Here is a 12,020-nt window from a genome sequence, read left to right on the forward strand (position 1 = left end):
TCTCCAGAACGAATTAAGTTCTTAACCCGAGGTACCACTGTACTCTATTCCGAACTTAAAAATGGAAAGCGTAATGCTGGTGGCCAACAAAAGAGATTTAAAGACTCTCTCAAGGCAAATCTAAAAAAATGTAGTATAAACACTGACAACTGGGAAACACTGGCCTGTGAGTGCTCCAATTGGAGAACAGCCTTTCCCAAAGGTGTCATGGGCTTTGAAGACACTCAAACTCAGGATGCAAAGGAGAAACGTGCTAAGAGGAAGGCAGGCTTGGCAAATCCACACCGTGATCAAATCCCGACTGGAAACCAATGTCCCCACTGTGGAAGGACATGTGGATCCAGAATTGGCCACCACAGTCACCTACGGACTCATTGTTAAAACCGTGTTTATGGAAGACCATCTCAGTTATGAAGGATCACCAAAGAAGAAGAAGGAATCATAGAGTTGGAAGGGCCCCTGAGAGCCATCTAACCCTCTGCAATGCAGGAATCTCAACTGCTTAAAAACCTCAAATGAAGAACTGTCCACTGCCTCCCGAGGGAGACCGTTCCACCATTGAAAAGCTCTTGCTGTCAGAAAGCTCTTCCTGATGGTTAATTGGAATCCCCATTCTTTTCACTTGAAGCCAAGGGTTCAGGGCCTCCCCTCCAGATCAGGAGAAAACAAGCTTGCTCCATCCTCCATGTGACACCCCTTCAGACAGCTGAAGCACCTCTTACCTCCTCTCAGTTTCCTCTCCTTATAGATAATGCAGACAGTTAAGAGTACATTGAGGGATGCGGGTGGCACTGTGGTCTAAACCACAGTGCAAGTAGATAAATAGGTACCGCTCTGGCGGGAAGGTAACTGGCATTTCTGTGCGCTGCTCTGGTTTCACCAGAAGCGGCTTAGTCATGCTGGCCGCATGATCCAGAAATAAATGTCTGCGGACAAAGGTTGGCTCCCTCGGCCAGTAAAGCGAGATGAGCGCCGCAACCCCAGAGTTGTCTGCGACTGGACTTAACAGTCAGGGGTCCTTTTACCTTTAAGAGTACATCATCCACAATGCTCAACCAATGTTTGCTTTTGTTTATTATTTGATATTGACATATTTTTAACTTTTTATTATTTCACCGCTCTGTTTTATGTTTTCCTCTTGTTGTAAACCACTGTGGTACATTTTATGAAACTTGTTTAGTCGTTTAGTCGTGTCCAACTCTTCTTGACCCCATGGACCACAGTACACCAGGCACTCCTGTCTGCCACTGCCTCCTGCAGTTTGGTCAAACTCATGCTGGTAGCGTCGAGAACACTATCCAACCATCTTGTCCTCTGTTGTCCCCTTCTCCTTGTGCCCTCCGTCTTTCCCAGCATCAGGGTCTTTTCCAAGGAGTCTTCTCTTCTCATGAGGTAGCCAAAGTCTTGGAGCCTCAGCTTCAGGATCTGTCCTTCCAGTGAGCACTCAGGGCTGATTTCCTTCAGAATGGAGAGGTCGGATCTTCTTGCAGTCCATGGGACTCTCAAGAGTCTCCTCCAGCACCAGAATTCAAAAGCAGCAATTCTTTGGCATCAGCCTTCTTTACGGTCCAGCTCTCACTTCCATACATCACTACTGGGAAAACTAAATAAATGTATTTTTTTAAGAAATACACAAATAAAAGTTGATAAGATAAGTTCATGGAGGAGAAGCCTATTAATAGCTACCAGCCAGAAGGATAATGTTGAAGCTCTGCCTCAGTCATCTGATGCAGAAATACTTCTGAATCCCAGTTGCTGGAAACCAGAGAAGAGAAAGTCTCCTTCTACTCAAATCCTGCTTGCGAGTTTCCCAGAAGAGGAAACTTCTGATGTTCTTTTCCATTACTCCTCACAATACTTTCCCTGCGCCAAATGAGCCCACTTTGGCTGACTCTCCTGACCTACAGAGTATTCCCAGGATCATTCTAAATTCCTGGCTCCCCTCTTTTTGGTATCTACTTGCAGACTTCGTTCTGGCACACTCTTCCACATGTGGTGGAGCTGCAAATCTGTACAGAAATACTGGAGACAAGTTTCACAAGAGATTTCTGAGATTGTAGGAAGACCAGTGAATCTCAGTGCCAGGCTATTCTCAACATTTGAAGATAACAGCGCAGGACTAGTTTATAAATTTGTCTCTGTGTGTGCTTTTTTAAATAGTTTTTTTCAGATTTTGAAATTTATAAACAATTATCAAACAACCAACATAGAAAGAAAATTTCGAAGAATCTCCTGGACTTCCCTCATCCCCTTTGTGGGTCCTTCTATTAACCTTTTCTTCCTGCATCTTACCTATTAATCCAAACCTATTAAATCTCCATTATAACCAAAATTCAACATTAAACAATGAGTGTTATTCCAACCCTACTAATAATTTTAATTGTTTACAGTGGTTTTTTGAGATAATTTATATATTTCCCCCATTCCTTATTAAAATTTCGGTCTTCCTGATTTCTGATTCTTCCAGTCATTCTTGCCACTTCAGCATAGTCCATCAACTTAATCTGCCATTCTTCTTTGGACGGGACTTATTATATATTTGTTGGCTGTAGCTAATTACCTGTTGCCCAAGGATGGAGAAATATGTCAGATCTTCCCTTTAACATTTGGTTTTGGTAGGCTCTATGCATTGCAATATGAGAAAAGTTGACTCATTTGATGTGGGTTTCACAAGGCACCGTCAACAGACTACGCTGTTATGTGTTTGAGTGTTTCGACGTATAGTAAGAAAAGATCTCATGGCTGGCAGGTCCCTAACATTCATTTGGTACTTATTATATACCGACTGGTGCTGGAGGAGACTCTTGAGAATCCCATGGACTGCAAGAAGATCCAACCTCTCCATTCTGAAGGAAATCAGCCCTGAGTGCTCACTGGAAGGACAGATCCTGAAGCTGAGGCTCCAAGACTTTGGCCACATTGTGAGAAGAGAAGACTCCCTGGAAAAGACCCTGATGTTGGGAAAGATGGAGGGCACAAGGAGAAGGGGACGACAGAGGACGAGATGGTGAGACAGTGTTCTCGAAGCTACCAGCATGAGTTTGACCAAACTGCGGGAGACAGTGGAAGACAGGAGTGCCTGGTGCGCTCTGGTCCAGGGGGTCATGAAGAGTCGGACACAACTAAATGACTAAACAACAACGTATACCGACAGCCACCGCTACTGGCCATCTTTGTTTCCACGAGAACAATAATCGTATCTTCTTGGCTGAGTTCAGATCAAATCTCTACATGTTCCGATGACATATCCAGCCATGTACTATGACTCTAGAATAGCAAGCTGCTGCCTGATTCTTGGTTTTGCTTTGTTGAATTTTGATTACTTAAAGTTGAAGAGGGGAGAAATAAGGGTGCTGGAGTGAGTTGTCGCAGATGGAAGCTATTATCACTCCGGAGTCCAAGAAAAAAAATGAAATCCGGAATGAAGATTTCTCTTCTCCAAGGAAAGAAGTTCCTGCAGACCTTCTCAGCTGCGAAGCTCCAAGCTTCTCCAATCAATTTGGAAGTCATAACCTGTGTCGGCACAATTAATTAAATTGTTATACATCACTTCGCAAATACCTCCGGGAAGGAGGGCTTCCTCGCTCCTGTACACAGAGCGAGGCTTCTTCTTCCAAGGTGCTGGTGTTAATCAATAGTTGCTCTGATCCCAATATTGGCTTTAGATGAGAGCTCCTTCCTTGGTGGCCCCCTAGGGGAGCTGCTCTCCATGATCCTGATTACCGTTAACAAAACAAGGCCGTTTGCTCATCAAGTCGCGGCACCCCAAGAGCGAGAGAAGGTGAGCGGCGCTCAATACATCTATACTGCCGTCTTCCGTTGGTTGGCTATAGCTATGCCATTGCGTGAGAGGAGCGATTTCTCCTAGTGCAACAGAACTTTGCATCTGTCGTGGATGCTTGAGCTGAGATTCCTGCATTGCAGGGGATTGGACTAGATGGCCCTTGGGGGTCGCTGTCAACTCAACAGTTCTAAGATTCCATGACTCCCCTCCCTCTCTTCCCCTCGCCCCACCCCCAACTTTAAGGAGACGGTGGGTGCACAGAGGGTCAGGTGGAGGAGAGGGAAGGAAGGTCCATTGCTGGAGAGGAAGCTGTTCCACTTGAGCAGTGGATCAGAAGAACATGAGAAGAGCACCTGCAGGATCAGGCCAATGGCCCACCTGGCCCCGAATCCTGTCTTCTCGGTGGCCAACCAGACGTCCTCGTGGGAAGCTCAAAAGCTGCTCTTCATGTGGGGCATGCAAATTAGATAGGTTCATACTAAAATGCAAAATGGATGGCTTTCCTTCCTCATCTCTAGCAACAAAATTCCTCCCTAACCCCCCCTCCCAACACAGCACATGCCATACTGCAGATTTCCTTAGCCATACCTAACACACTGGGGCGTATCATGGGTTGCCAGGTCCTGGGGCAGGGCAAGTGTTGCACCCCCTGGTGGCCGGCAGCGGTCCGTCTCTTCGCCAGCCAGCATCTAACCAAGGGAGCCTCTCCTTGCAAAACCAGCTCCAGCCTGGGAGCAGAGACAAGGCAGAGAAACGGGATGCCGGGATTGCTGTTGTGTCGCCTCCCCCTCCTGTCCTTTCAGCGAGGCACAACACACAGGGCTCCAGCAGTGCTTTCCCCCCTTCCTCCCTCCTCCCTCCCTCTCGGCTGGCTCAGGGACAGGGCATGTGCGGGCATCCCAAGGTGGCTTGCCTCCCCGTGGCTTCGGCCTCAATGAGGGAGCCTGTCATGGGGGCGCCTGGTTGCATCCCCCACTTCAGAAATTTGCACCTGGTGCCCCGGTCCCCGGCTCCCCATGCTACACCACTGCCAATACAGTACCAGGATGCCTTCCCTCCCACTTCCCCAGGCTCCCTTGCACTCCGCTTGGGTTCTAGAGGCAACCCCTTGCCACTTGTTGCTGCCCCATAAAAAGTTCCACAATGGGAAAATTCACCGCAAGTATTTTTTTGGGTGGGGGGAGAATGCGGTGTCACATTCTATATAGATGCCCCTCTTGCACTCTCCAATATGAACAGTGGAACAGTGACTGTGATAAAAACGATAATCACTTCCGAAGCGGCTGTTTTTGGCAGTCCCGACGGCCTTTCGATGGACAATGAATCTTCCCAACTTTGTTGAATGCTCATTGGACAAGCTAGCGCCATCCCTGGCGTTGCCCTAATTCTATAAAGTCTCTTCCGCCAGGCTGCTCTCAGTTGGGAAGGCATGTAGCCTCAAAGTAAGCTGGGTTTTCTCAGAAGGCCTCATAAGCGCTCCGAGGCCAATCCTTTCCCCAAGCCGTTGGATGCTATAAACAATATTTTCTATGCAGCGCCAACGAGAAATGATTGCATATAAACTCTGGACGGAAACCCCGGCAATAACTTACCTCTTGTCCTTTTGGATATTGTGGCTTGATAAGGTACATGATGTAAACATCTGATTATATTGTGCCTGGTGGCATTTTTATGCTCTAGGTGTCGTCCCCGAGGATGGCAAAAGCGGATGGCTGAAATTGCTTTTGGACACTGCTCCACGCTGCAGTGATGGTTTTGCACTCATCAGCATGGATGCGAGGAGTGGGAAGGGGGAACAGAGGGCTCAGGCACACTGCTCTTTTGCCCCCCTCTTTCCAAGCACAGGTCCGAATTTAAAGGTCCGAGCGCTCCCCCCCCCCCCGTGAAAACCCACTCTCTAAAGCTGAAGTGCAACAAATGGCAGTTTGGGTTTTCTGTGGGTTGCTGTTTGCTCCAATTTAGCTATAAAGATCACATTATCGTGGAGAAAGCTCTGTGACAAAAAGGGCACTTGGTCATGGAAAGGTTAGAGTGGCTATGCCCAGAGAAGGCGGAAACTCCAGAGCAGGGGCGCCGCAAGGTGGGGTGCAGCCCACCCCGGGTGTCATGCCTGGGGGGTGACAAAATCTCCCCGGGCAGATCAGTGTGGCAGCTCTCCCCTCCCACCCAGGCGGACGGATTTTCGCAATTGGTGTGATTGGCGTTGCGAAAATCCGCCCCCTGATCGCGCAAATATGCCAGCCGTATTTGCATGATCGGCGAGCTATGCTGGCACCCCCGGGAGGAACAGCGCCCCCCCAGGTGCATGTCATGTTTGCCGCTCCAGGTGCCCACGCGGTTTCCTCCATCACTGCTCCAGAGGTCTTCACTGTTGCATCTCACGCTTTGCTCTCTCTCTGTTTGTTTGTGTTTAAGCCTATCCAGGACAATGGGCACAATCCACTGGAAAGCTCTCCTGCACACCCACCCACACCACAAGAATGAATGGAATCTGTGCAACAGCCTTACCCCGGTTTTGCCCAGGCCCCATTAATTTCAGTGGGTCTTGGGCGGGAGAACAATGCCAGGAGATTGTGTTCAGCGTGTTTAAGGTGGAAGCTTCCCACATAAGAACACAGTAAGAGCCTTGCTGGGTCAAGCCAAGGGCCCGTCTAGTCCAGCATCCTGTTCTCACAGTGGCCAACAGATAATCCCAAAGGGAAACCAGCAAGCAGGATTCAAGCACAAGAGCTCTCCCTCGCTTTCCAGCAAGCGTCACTCAGAAGCATTGGCGCCTCCAACTCTGGAGAGTCCCCATGGCTAGCAGCCATTGTTAGTCCTCTATGGAAGTGAGAGTTGGACCACAGAGAAGGCTGATCGCCAAATAATTGATGCTTTTGAATTCTGGTGCTGGAGGAGACTCTTGAGAGTCCCATGGACTGCAAGAAGATCAAACGTATCCATTCTGAAGGAAATCAGCCCTGAGTGCTCACTGGAAGGACAGATCCTGAAGCTGAGGCTCCAAGACTTTGGCCATGAGAAGAGAAGACTCCCTGGAAAAGACCCTGATGTTGGTAAAGATGGAGGGCACAAGGAGAAGGGGACGACAGAGGATGAGATGGCTGGACAGTGTTCTCGAAGCTACCAGCATGAGTTTGACCAAACTGGGGGAGGCAGTGGAAGACAGGAGGGCCTGGTGTGCTCTGGTCCAGGGGGTCACGAAGAGGCGGACACGACTAAACGACTAAACAACAAACAATAACTTTTGAAGCCATCCAAGTTGGTTGTCATCGCCGCCTTCTATGGCAGGGAGTTCCACAGTATAACCATGTTGCATGTTGTGACCCCAGACCAGGAATACATAGGCTGTGCTGTGTGAATCCAGCATCCTTTGAAAAACAGCAAGATCATTATTGCAGCACAAGCTTTTGCGAACAACCCTATTATTGCTGTTACCTTTGGTGTGGTCTTTTCACATCTCCCAAGAAAGAAGGGAATCAAGGGTTGATGGTCTGCTTAGTGAGGATGGCGAGAATTTAGGGCCATTATTCTCTGTGGGTTTTTTTAGAGAGATGTCAGCAGAGGATGCCCATGTTGTGATTCCTGCGCTGTGGGAGGTTGGACCAGATGGCACTTCCAGCTCTGCAGTTCTATGATTTTTCCAATCTTGAAAAAGGTGGTATCAGGGAAAAGCAAGTCCACTCTTGTCTATGAAAGCTCCTGCTGCTCCAGTGAATTTGTCAGTCATTAATGTCTTTAATTTTCAGACATTTTCTTTACTGCTACTCTTTCTAGATATATATATATATATATATATCAGGGCACTTGCTTCTGTAAAAGCTCCAATTTTCAGCCATTAAACAAGATCACTTTGCAGAGGAAAGAGGGTGATGATGAAGTAAATTGCTCAATTTGCGTGTGTGTGCCCGCGCACACACACACACACACAAATCCATCCTTCCAGCCATGTGTAAAGTGGCTGTTTAATAGCAGCAATGGGAACAAATAACATGAATGGTTACACCTCCAACAGGAATGTACTATTTTTGCCAATTTCATGAGAGTCTTAGGGCCAAGCTATGTATTACACCAGAATGCAGCACTTAAGCTCAAAAGAGACATTGTAGAGTCGAAAAGGGCTTAGAAATGGGCCACCCAAATGCTTAACTGGATGGAGTGCCTCTTCTGCAAAGAAGGGTTGCAGCGCTGGGGATTTTTAGTTTAGAGAAATGGCAAGTAAGGGAGGACATGATTGTTGTTGTTTAGTCGTTTAGTCGTGTCCGACTCTTTGTGACCCCCTGGACCAGAGCACGCCAGGCACTCCTGTCTTCCACTGCCTCCCGCAGTTTGGTCAAACTCATGCTGGTAGCTTCGAGAACACTGTCCCACCATCTCGTCCTCTGTCGTCCCCTTCTCCTTGTGCCCTCCATCTTTCCCAACACTAGGGTCTTTTCCAGGGAGTCTTCTCTTCTCATGAGGTGGCCAAAGTCTTGGAGCCTCAGCTTCAAGATCTGTCCTTCCCGTGAGCACTCAGGGCTGATTTCCTTCCGAATGGAGAGGTTGGATCTTCTTGCAGTCCATGGGACTCTCAAGAGTCTCCTCCAGCACCAGAATTCAAAAGCATCCATTCTTCGGCGATCAGCCTTCTTTATGGTCCAGTTCTCACTTCCACACATCACTACTGGGAAAACCAGAGCTTTCACTATACGGACCTGATATGATAGACGTTTCTAAAATTATGCATGGCATGGAGAAAGTGGGGAGACAAAAGTTCTCCTCTCTCCAATGCAGCTGAATATTGGGAGATTCAGGACAGGTAAAAGGAAGGACTTCACCATTCAGTGCGTAGTTTATCTGTGGAACTCCCTCCCACAGGAAGCAGCAATGACCACCGAGTTAGGTGGCTGTAAAGAGCCAGGGCCTTTTTAGCCTGGTGGAAATCTCTCCCACAAGAGACCAGGGCCCTGTGGTATTTGACATCTTCCACAGGGTCTGCAAGACGGAGCTGTTCCGCCAGGCCTTTGGCCAGGGTGCAGTCTGACCTATTTTCCTTTGTTTAAGAACAAGCAAGAAGGAGGCCTCCCAGCCTGTTCACAGGTCCTTATATGATCAGTGAAAACAGTTGGTCCTGGCAAATATTAACCACTCTCAATCTTCACCTGATAACTGCCATTTGTCCAGATTTTAATTGGTCTGAATTAATTTTAAGATGCATTTTAATTGCCATATTTTTTGCTCTATAAGACTCACTTTTTCCCTCCTAAAAAGTAAGGGGAAATGTGTGTGCGTCTTATGGAGCAAATGCAGGCTGCGCAGCTGTCACAGAAGCCAGAACAGCAAGAGCGACTGCTGCTTTCACTGCGCAGTGATCCCTCTTGCTGTTCTGGCTTCTGAGATTCAGAATTTTTTTTGTCTTGTTTTACTCCTCCAAAAACTAGGTGCGTCTTGTGGTCTGGTGCGTCTTATAGAGCAAAAAAATATGATACTTGATGTCTGTTTTTATGCATATGGTGTTGTTTTTATGATGTTTAGCTGTTCTAAGCCCAGCCTTGGCCGGGGAGGGTGGGATACAAATAAAAATTATTATTACTATTATTATTATTATTATTATTATTATTATTATTATTAGACAATTACATGGGAGAGGAGAGGATTGTCAATGGCTCCTAGCTAGGATGGCCAAGCTCTGCCTCCACAGTCAAGGCAGCAGCACTTCTGTATATGAGATGCTGTGAGCCAGAGGAGCAGACAATTGCTCTTGTGCCTGGATCCTGCTCGCTGGTCCCCCCCCCCCCCAGACATCTGATTGGCCACTGAGAGAACAGGTTGCTGGACTAGATGGGCCAGTGGCCTGATTCTGCAGGCTCTTCTTATTTAGATGTGTTAGGATATTTCCGTTCCACCTTAAAAGGGAGCAGGCTTTGAGAGTCACAGAGTCTGCGCATGTCCTGTTCACAGGATGTTTATGTTTGCTATTGCTTTCATTTTCTCTCTCTGTCGGAGACACTGACGCAGGCAGTCATGTCTTTCTTTGTTCTGATCAACGCTGAATAAAGCTTGTAAATAATGCTCTCCTGAGTGCAACTTTTGGCTGTGCATTATGTGCTAATAAAGAGTGTGCATCGGCTCTAGAATGTTCTGGAGCTCATGTCGCTAATTGCTGATACTGCGTGTCTACGGGAGGTCGATGGATCGTCCGGCAGCCGGCTTGGGGGCCATGATGGACTTTATCTCCCTGGCAGTATCCCAACAAGATGTTCTTATTTAGTTTAACTGCAATAATTTCTAAAATTCAAAATTAAAATTTGGAATTTTTATGCGTGCAACTTGCCATCATTTTCAGGCTGAACCTGCGGTGCAGCAATCCTTGCTTCTTAACAGGTTTCCGACAGCCACTTCAACACATGAGAAACGGTGAAACTGCAACTCTCCCCAAATGTATCTAGGTGAGACTGCAAAAACCACAGCACTGTGTTTTTTTGTGCTGCGATCTCCGGGCACAATATAGCTGCTGCAGAATCGTGACTTGCAAAAATAAAAATTAAAATTAAAAAGTTGCAAATGTAAAGCTTCAGAAATATGTGCATGCGCAGAAGTCTTGGCAAAGCCAGAGACTGCAACTTCTGTCTTTGCATTGGGGGGAAGAAACACCCTCTCATCTTATATACACTCACACATTTTACAAGAAACCAATTATGGCATTCTAAGATAAGATACCTCATTCTATTTATAGCCTACCACAGAGTCATCGCAGACGGAATCTTACATAATTGCTTCCCAAAAGAGAATTGGAGTGCCTTAATAAGGTGTTCTGCAGGATCCTCATTTGCCTTCAGAAATAACCCTGAACTCAGTCATGCAAGCACACCTCCTCACTGAGCAAAAACCCTCCCCATGTAACACCTCCACATTCTTTCACATAATAGCAGCCAGATTTCATAATCTTCACTTTGATGCTTTTTCTGATTGCCACACTAAAAGCAGATGACTGGGATTCTATAGAAAGCCATTTCCCTCACCCTGAGAAAAGAAAGTGCGGCGCCAGACCAAGAACCTAAACATATTACCCCCAAAATGCAATATTAAAAAATGGGGTCAGTGTGGCACCTTCCAAAGGCCTTTAAGGAGCCATTGAAACTTCCAATTCCTTCCGTTTAGACATGAAGAGTGATCAGCAGTCAATGACCCCCCCAGAGCCGGACTCTGTAGAGACCATCACCCAAACCCCTGCAAGCAGCAGATATCCTTCCTAAATGATATTTGTTGGAGGCAAATAGCTCAGTTGGTTAGAGCATGGTGCTGGCAATGTCAAGGTTGCAAGTTTGATCCCCGTAAGGGGCAGCTGCATATTCCTGCATTGAAGGGGTTGGACTAGACAATTCTCTGGGTAACTTCCAATTCAAGGATTCTATGAGCTAAAGCTTCTGGAAAAGAAGGAAAAACACACCTCAATTTATCCTGCCTTATGGAACAAACCCATCTTAAGCTAAACAAAACAGGATCCGTTCCACAAAAGTTGTCACTATAAAGCTGTGAAAGGCACAACAGATTAAGAAGGTGAGACCTCTAGAATTTTATTACACTAAACTGGATCACAAAACCACAAAACTGTAGAGTTGGAAGAGACCCAAACGGTCATATAGTGAAATCTCCTGCAATGCAATGTATCCAATGTATATTTTAAACAACAACAACAACACACTGTGACCTGGGAGAGGGGTATATTTTGAACTAAACATTTCATTACGAAAGAGCTTTCCCCAATCATACAAGGGTTAGGAACACCCATCACATTGTCAAAGGTGACCGTCACCTTCTGTTCTCCAAGATACCCAAAGCCACCTCTTTAGGCTTGTCTTGGGCCAACTACACAACACAGTTGTGAGTTTGTGGGGCCAGTTTGAAGGATGCCCCAACTTACTTCCAATTCTTGGGGCCCTGTACCCAGGGAGGGTTAGAATCTAAATAAAGGGTTCAACTCCTACCAAATTACCAGACATGTTTCTCTGCAAGACAACGACCTTAGCTGGCCACTCGAGTGTCTTCATCAGCATCCCAAAAGGATGGTTCAGGTTGCAAGAGCTACAACTGACGATGCCTTCCAGGCTAATGGGAGGGGGGCTTTCCTCCACCTGCCTCACCTGTCTGCTAGGTAGGAGAACAAGAGCCAGAGAGGTGTGTGTATGAACTGAACCAGAAGAAGGCTGGAAGCTGGAGACACAGACTTGCTTGCTCTGAACTGGATCCAAAACTGTGC

General features: G+C 47.0%; 1 protein-coding gene across 2 annotated transcripts in view; it reads right to left on the minus strand.

Annotated features, from left to right (window-relative positions):
• Nucleotides 1–12,020, minus strand: part of MDGA2 (MAM domain containing glycosylphosphatidylinositol anchor 2) — a 409,007-nt gene that overhangs the window by 103,372 nt on the left and 293,615 nt on the right. The gene's annotated exons all lie outside the window — the stretch shown is intronic.

Source organism: Podarcis liolepis, assembly GCF_965112155.1.
Source record: "Podarcis liolepis genome assembly, chromosome: 1".
In the NCBI taxonomy this organism is placed as follows: Eukaryota; Metazoa; Chordata; class Lepidosauria; order Squamata; family Lacertidae; genus Podarcis; species Podarcis liolepis.